We start from the raw sequence: 9,253 nt of genomic DNA, 5'->3' as shown, positions 1-9,253 counted from the left end.
ACTCGAGTAGAAACCGTATGGGTCTGACAGCACCATGCTCGATATACGGTCTCTGGGATATTAGATGGATGAGGGACTATAGGTACATGGTAACTGAGGACAGACAGGTCCAATGGATTGGATTCCCCTGTATCGTCTGGGGACTACGGCGTAGTGGCCTAGTACTTCCGTAGTCGATGAGTCGAGTGAATTATTACAGAGATAATAATTCACTGAGTTAGAAGGAGTTCTGACAGGTATGACTCACGGCCAGCTCGATATTGGGCCTAGAGGGTCACACACATATGGTAGGCATTGCGATGAGTAGAGGTTCGGATATGAGATATCCGACGGAGCCCTTGTCTTATTGGATGCAGATCCAATACCCACTAAGGAAAGGACCCATTAGGGTTTTGACACGGGATCTCTATAAATAGGAGGGATTCACAGCCTCATAGGCTAGAGTCTTTGCTTGCCCTTCCTATTCTCCTCTCCCTCTCCACCTCAGAGTAGGCCTGGAGTTTTGAGGAGCGTCGTCGCAACCCTGCTGTGTGGATCACCGCTAGAGAGGAGGACGCTTGACCTCCTTCACCCTCTCCTAAGGATCTGCAAGGAAACAGGGATATACGATCTCCCTAGGTAACACAATCTCTATACGCAGTTTTGTGTTTTTTGCGGATTTTGCGCACCAATCTTCGCACGACGATGAACATCTTTTTGGGAATCGGGGATTTTTGTTTTCTTGTTCTTCCGCTGCGCATATGATGTCGCCCCCTATGATTTCCCAACACATGTGTACTGGTTTCTTCCGACGAAGATCTTCCAAATGAGGTTTTCTATCGTGATCTTGACGAGAACACTCGGAAGCTACTTGTCTTATATTCCTGGAAGCCACAACGATGTCAGCATTGCTTATCTTTTGGTCATGCAAATGGAGCTTGTTAGCAAACTCCAAAACAAATCACAAAGGTCTATCGACCACGTCAAGAACCTCAGCAACAAAGCGAGTCTTCTCTAATGGCAGTAGCACCGATGGTGGCGAAGACTATTGAGCATTCCAACTCGCAAGGACAGCACCGCGGACAGAAGGACAAATCCAAAACTATATCTCTTCCTATAATGTCGGAGCCTTCCACAACAGAGGTTTCCCTTGGTACTAGTGGACAGGAGAAACATAAGTTAGGAACTTCATCTCTTCCAATATCATTGGATCCGTCCACAATAACTCAACAAACTCAGTCCCAAACAAATCTCGCCAACAAGGATATTCTTCCTCAACAAACTCAGGCCACAACAAACATCGCCAACAAGGATATTCTGTCTCAACAAACTCATGCCCCAACAAACCTCTCTAGCCAGGCTACTCCAACAAGTACTATCCAGGATATTGTGCTGCAACAATCTTATCGTGCTTCAACAAACCCTGCAAATCAAGACCACATGATTGGTAAGGATATTGTGCGGGAGGAAAATACAAAACCGAAGGATAAGAAAAAGGATGGTACAGTCCATCCAAAGTCGTAGGATGAATACCTTACCACCTTTTCATTTCTTTATTACTGATGAAGATAACTTGTTGGAATGTTCGCGGACTTAATAAGCCGGAGAAATGTCGGGAGCTCAACAGAATAATCAAGTCTACCGCATGTGATATTGTTATTCTAGTAGAAATGAAAATTAAACAATCGCGCGTTCAAGCTCAAAAGAATTTAATATCGCCGGACGCAGAACTATTTACCAATGACTCAAATGAAACTTTTGGTAAAATATGGGTCTTATGGCATCCTAACTCTATTAATGCTTGGTTTATTTCTGCTACTGATCAATTCATTCATCTTAAGGTAGAGGACAAAAAGAATGGCTGTCAATTTAATTTCACTGGTATATATGCTTCAAATAGAATGCAAGAAAGAAATACTCTTTGGTTTGACCTGACTAATATTGCAAATGGCTGTCTCAATGTACCTTGGATTGTTCTTAGAGACTTTAATACTGTTCGGTATACAAATGAAAAAGAGGGGGGTAGACAACTTTCAGAAAGCCAGCTTCAAAGTTTTAATGATTACATTGACACTACAGCTTTGTTTGATATGAAATCTGTGGGTAATTGGCTCTCCTAGAGTAATCAAGGTGCAGCTAACAGAAAAATAATGGCTCGACTTGATAGGTGTTTGATTAATCATGAATGGTTAACAGTTTTCCCAGATTCACTTCTTGAGTATGGTGCTCCTTTGTTTTCTGACCATTCTTTAATGTATATACACGCAGAGAAAGCGACACCAAGAGGCAAGAAACCGTTTAGATTCTTTAACATGTGGAGTACTCATCCTCAAATTCTTGATGTTATTAGATCTGCTTGGAATGTTAATGTGCATGGATCCCCCCTTACATCTTATGTCAAAAGCTCAAAGCCTGTAAAGCAGCACTAAGGAGTGGAATACAAATACCTTTGGCAATATTACCACCATAGTTCAATTCTGCAGGAAGGAACTAATGTCATTGCAACATGAGCTGCAACTTCAGCCAAATGATGAGAATATTATCTACAAAGAGACAAAAGCTAGAAATAACTTCATGCAAGCCTTAAAATAGGAGGAAAGTTTTGCAAAGCAGAAGTCTCGACAGCATTGGCTTACACTAGGAGATTCCAATACTAAATTTTTCTATGCTTCAATTGCTACTCGAAGGGCTATTAACCGTATCAGCAAATGCAGAGACAAAGATGATAATCTTATTGAGAATTTAGATGAGGTTAAAGCACACATAGAGCAATTTTTTTATTCCTCACTCAATCAAGCTGGGAAAACTAATAACATTCATGTGGAGCCGACTAGAAAACTTGATTCAGAAGCTATTTTAATCCTCAATGCCCCAATTACAGACGACGAAATTGTATGTGTTGTCTTTAAGTCACCAAAGCACAAAAGCCCAGGTCCAAATGGATTTCCAGCTGAATTTTACCAAACTGCTTGGTCTATTATTGGAAATGATGTGATCAAGGCTTGCCAACATTTTTTCTCTTTAGGTCATATTCTTAGAGAGATGAATTGTACTTTTATTTCTTTAATTTCGAAGAATGCAGGGGCTGATTCACTAGAGAACTATAGACCCATATCATTATGCAACTTTATTTACAAGATCATCTCCAAAGTATTGACAAATAGAATGTAAAAGGTAATACACAAGATTATTAGCCCAAATCAAGCTGCTTTCATCAAAGGGAGAAGTATACATCAGAACATTTTGCTTGCTAATGACTTGGTCAAAGATTTACATTCAAAAGCAAGAGGGACAAAATTATGTTTTAAAGCTGATTTACGGAAAGCCTTTGATTCAGTTAATAGGAAATTTATCTATAAGAACTTCCCACAGCAATGGGTTAATTGGATTCAATCTTGCCTGGAAACTCCAAAGTTTTCGATACTCTTTAATGGCTCACCTAATGGTTTTCTTGGGAGCACGAATGGCATCCGACAAGATGATCCACTCTCTCCGTATCTCTTTACTATTGCGATGGAAGGACTTAGCTGTATGTTGGAACATGCAGTCTTAAATGGCAGCATTAAGGTACCCAATGCTGGCTCTATTCATATATCACATATAACATTTGCAGATGATTTACTTATCTTCAAAATGATCCAACTTCAGTAAAGAACCTGGCTACTATTATGAATGACTTTGGTATGGTTTCTGGACTTCAGTTAAATCATACGAAAAGTAAAGTATATATGAGCCCTTACGTTGAGGATAAGGTATTTATTGTTCAAACTTTGGGGGTTAGTGAGGGAAGCCTGCAAGTTCCTTATTTGGGTCTCCCGCTCATATCCACAAGCATTCACAAAACCCACTGTCAGCCTATCCTGCAAAAAATAAAGAATTGAATTTCTTCTTGGAGAAATAGGCTTCTATCAAAAGCAGGACGACTCGAACTCATCCGTTTTGTATTGCACTCCTACTCTATATATTGGTGTAATGCATTTCTTCTGCTTGCTGGACTTCTCCAAGATATTGAACGGTTATTAATGAACTTCTTCTGGAATGGCACAAATGATAAGGCAATGCATATGGTAAATTGGGATAGCATTTGCAAACCGAAAGATGAAGAGGGGCTAAACTTAAGAAATACTAGAGATTGGAATCAAGCATGCCTGGTACAACAACTATGGGATCTTTTACAAAATAAATGTTCCTTATTGTCACAATGGGTTTCTGCTAGGTATCTTTCAAAGGAATCAATCTGAGAAATTTCAACAAGAACATACCACTCTGCAGCTTGGAAACGAATTTTAAAGGCAAGGAATTGGCTAATCAAACACATTACGTATGCAATCTCTTCTGGAACTAGTACTTATATGTGGTACTGTCACGCCCCTCAAAATATCGACAATATTTAAAATTTTCATCATAACTAACCCAGGATCCAAACACACATTTGAGGTCACTAAGAAAACATTCAGATCAAAATTTCACCTCTATAGTCTACAAATTCATAACCCTGTGCAATTCATAAACATACCACACATCACTCGATAATTCATACAATATGAACTCAACTCATCAAAATAATAACCACAACATAAATTCACAAGTGGGGAAGTCTATGCAGTCACCAAACCAACGATTACCATAAGATCATATCATTACATGAATTTAACTTAACAGTCCAAAATCCTATACATGAGGGATCCTTTATCTTACATAAAATCCACAAGTTTAGATTCATCATCACATTTCATAAGATGCAGAGTATCTTATACAACAAATACACATATGCTAACAAAGATCTGTCCAAAATCTTCTAAACTTTCCACCGCCTCAGCCCAATCTTAACATTTAAGCAAGCAATACGCTATCCTGAAAAATTTATCAACAAACGGGGTGAGCATAAAGAGCTCAGCAAGTGACTAATATATCCATATCAAAATAGTACAATTTCCAAAGAGATACAGTTTCAAAATATAAGGCAGAATATACGATTTCGTAGACATAATATCATTAGGAGTAGAAACACAATTGTCCTTTCAATCTTACATATTTGGTTCCTGATAGATGGGGCATAGAGTAATTGGAGCATATCAGTAACAAAGGAAACATATCGGAGCTTATCAATGGCATATAAAATGTTCCGAAGCATATCAACGGCATATGGAACATTTCGAAGCAAAATCATCAGTGAATGAAGCATTTCAGAGCATATAAAAAACAAATATCGTACAGAAGCTCAAACGTCGTCCTTGACATTGCAATCATATCATTCTTATCCAGAGCATGAACAGAAACAACTCACCAAAACTCTGGATGTCATATCAAACATATAGAAGGTGTAGTGGGATCTCAATCAAAATGTGATTCATCTATTTCTGAATGACCACCTGACAAAAGTCTCCCACGTTTGGGAGCTCCATCCACCCACGTCTAGGTGAAGTCAGAGGGGGCCGGCAGAGCATCGCAGGCTCTAAGCATATACCTTTTACCATTTCTAGCAATGGTCTAGAATATCCCATAGAGCGGGCAATAAGCACATACCCTTTACCATTTCTGGCAAAGGTCCAGACAATCCCACACACCAGAGTACAAGAGGGCAGTTTTAACAATAAGTAGCATATATCGGAAGCACACGCGGAACAACAAAACGTACATGTGCCTTTTCAAGAAAATATGATGCAAGGAACAAATCTCTCACAAATGTATTCATATTAGGAATGAAATGGAAGCAAGAGTATACAGGGAATCCAAGCAATCATATTTAGCTCAATTCAAATAAGAAGGTTAGAAGAATTCAATATCCAAAGGAATGAAATAGAATACGCGAAATCGACCAAAGCTCGATTTCTGACAGAATTCCAATGGCACATAGAACAAATACTTTAGATTATCAATTATGCTTCAATACCCTTAATAAAGCTGTCATTGAAAGATATATCAACCTATTTTCTGTTGAAACAATTTCCGTACGAATCAGAGTTTCCAACAAGGAGTTACCTTTGATTTGGTAACCCAAGGTCAAAACACAATCACTGTTTTGCAGAATACATAGGGTCGGATTCAACAGATACTAGGGTAGGCATTTGGATTCTAAAATTCTCAAACTATATGTCAAAAGAAATATTTTCAAGTCTAGTTTCAAATAAAATTAGTTTGGTACAAATCAGAATTTCCAACAGGGAGTTATAGGCATTTCAGTATCGAAAGGTCATAAATCTTAATCCCTGATTTGCAGCGTTCATAGATTCATTTGCAACAGACGTTTGGGTAAGTATTCTGTATTCAAAATCTTCAAAATTTGTGTCAAAAGAAATATATAAGAGTCTAATTTCAAACAAACTAGGCCTGTTCAAATCTGCATTTCGTACTAAAAATTATAGCTGGAATCGTATATTGGGGTCAGTTTACCGAAAAATTTCAAAATCGATGGTTCTTTGCCCAAGGAGAGAACATATCGGTTTCTAAATAGAAATCCTTCAGTTTATTTTGAATCAACATAAAACAGAGACTAAAAATTCTGTAGGATGGGGTTAGAACACTTGCCTTTGAGAATTTTGACCCCCAATTGAGAAGATTGAGTAAGAAACCTCAAAGCCCCAATTTTTCTTCTTCTTCTTCCCCCTTTCTTTTCTCTTCTTCTTTCTTTCTTTCTCTGTTCGTCCACACAGCAGCTGCCTTCTCTGGTTTCTTAAGAACGAAGGCAGAGAGGCTTAGGCGGTGGGATTTGTTATTTTGTGTATTTTGCAGTTTAGTCCTTGTTTTTATTATATTCACGATTAGGTCCTCAGGGTTTACATATAGGTCCTCAGGGTTTACATATAGGTCCTCAGATTCTTTTTTGAACAAATCTCCCAAATCTTAAAAATAAGTTACCTCTAATTCATACTCTATTTCTTTTGTCAATTTAAAATAGATGCTTACATTATCACTAGAAATTTATACGAACATTCGGAAACGAGGGATGTTACAGGTATGATCCTTGGGTGAATGGGAAGAGTATATTTCAATTATATGGCGATAGAATATGAAAAGATCTTGGGGCTCCCAAAGATTGGAAGGTTTCCGAGTTCATTGCTAACGGTACCTGGTGTCTCCCTAATCCTATTTCTCTCGAAATGTTATCACTTTGGCCGACTATCATAGCTATTCCAATCAGAAACAACTCTTCAGATATACTTATTTGGCCTCATGACAATGGCAAATTTAGTGCCACATCCGCATGGAATCAAATTAGGTAAAGAAATAACAAGTGGGTCCCAAGCAGTTGGACATGGGATCGACCGGGATCACAAAGAAACTCCTTATGTACATGGCAGGCCCTTCTCAATAAACTACCTACAATAGACAATATGAAAAGAAGAGGTATCTATCATGTTAACCGATGCTCCCTTTGTTTGCAACAAGGAGAAACTGTTGACCACCTCTATTTTGCTTGTGATTATACAAAATGGATATGGAAGGTGATTCTCCAGTGATTTGAACTCAATAGACTGCCGCAACCAAACTTGCACCAAGAACTAGGTGACGTTATGCAATGTTTCTCAAGAAAAGGGCCTCTTACACAACTAGTAAAGGTTACTTTCAGATGCGCTATTTGGTGGATGTGGAAGGAGAGATGTAATAGAATATTTGAATGTCAACACACAAACAATGCTCAGCTCTTGAAAGAAATTATTAGAGACTCAAGATCCTGTATGGAGCATGATCTCAAAACCGAGCACTTCACCCGAAGAGAAAAAGATATTTTTATCAAATTTAATTTTGCTATTAGCTAAAGATCTTAGGAATGATGCCAAATAATGTACCCATAGGTAGTTATAGTCTACAGCATGTGTAGTCATAACTATCGTATTCGCACTCTATGAGTTACTTGTCTTTGTCTATGACTTGTATAGATAAAGCTATTTGTAGAAACTTTACACATAATCAATTTACTTTTACTTACAAAAAAAAAACTCACAAATAGCTGGTATCACAAATAGCCTTCCTCCTTCATGCAAAAAGATAATAACAAATAAAAAGGAAGAAGTTTTCACTCTATAATCTTCATGTCATGTTTTTCTTGAGATGTTTGTATAATTTATATCCAAATGACATGAATCTACTTTTGGCATCGCATGCATATTTAAAAGTTGTTTATATCGTTTTCCTTTTTGTTGATTACAAAGGGGGAGAAATATATGAATTGATGCAATAAATGTCATATTATGTTGAAAAAAATAGATATATGAATTGATGCTATGATTATGCCATGCTTGCATCATCGAAAATATATGAATTAATGATAACTATGATTGCCATATTAGCAATATGCTATGTTTGCATCATGATAAGATATCAAGAACTTGCATCGTAGACCTACGTGTTGATATCTTACCATGTGATAAAATGCTCTGATTGCTAAAATACTTGAAATGCGTGCATCATGTTAAGATATCAAAATCTTACTTCGAAATTTTACATGTTGATATCTTACCTTATGATGAATTGCTATCATTACCATCATTCACATTTGAAATTTGAAAATGGATGTCAAGCCTTGACATCATATATCATTTTCAGAGAGATACATCATAATGGGAGTATTGATAAGGTTAAATGATTTTAACTTATCAATATGTCTCTTGAATTCAAAGGCTTTGAATTCAAGAATGACTTATCTCAATTATGGCACACAGATAGAGGGAGTTAAGGTTAACTCCGTTATCAATTGATTGACATCATCAAAAAGGGGGAGAGTGTTGAATCTCGGATTTTGATGATGACGTCAATTGTCATTTGTTATCTAATCCATATGTTGAGATAAGTGTGCAAGATTAACTACGATGAAAGTAAGACAGGCAGCAGGAGTTACGCCGGAGTCAAGACTATGATCATGTCGGGGGTTCGAGAATTCGACGGAAGTTCGAACGGTCGTCGGAGGTTCTGCGGGAACAAATCCGAGAAGTCCAGGAGCTTGCAAAAGAAGCTCGTTGGAACTTGCGAAGTGGATCGTCGCAAGTCCAGGAGTTTGCCGGAAGTCCGCAGGAGCATCACCGAGGGTTCATCGGATGATTGACGGAAGCTCACCGGAAGTTCGTCGGAAGAAGTGATTGATGCACCGGAGCAAGTTGTAGTAAATGTCTTAAGAAATTCGTAGTTAACACGATGATTAAGTTAGAAATGGGAGGTGATCCCATTAACTTAATCTTGGGGTAATTGGGCCCTTGACAGACCCAAATTGGGCTGAATGGATCAGCCCATTCGTACCCAGATTACTTGGCCAGAGGTGGCATCGCCTGGGTCAACG

Source organism: Musa acuminata, chromosome BXJ1-7 (genome assembly GCF_036884655.1).
Source record: "Musa acuminata AAA Group cultivar baxijiao chromosome BXJ1-7, Cavendish_Baxijiao_AAA, whole genome shotgun sequence".
NCBI classification, from domain to species: domain Eukaryota; kingdom Viridiplantae; phylum Streptophyta; class Magnoliopsida; order Zingiberales; family Musaceae; genus Musa; species Musa acuminata.
Note: the sequence above shows the minus strand (reverse complement) of the source record.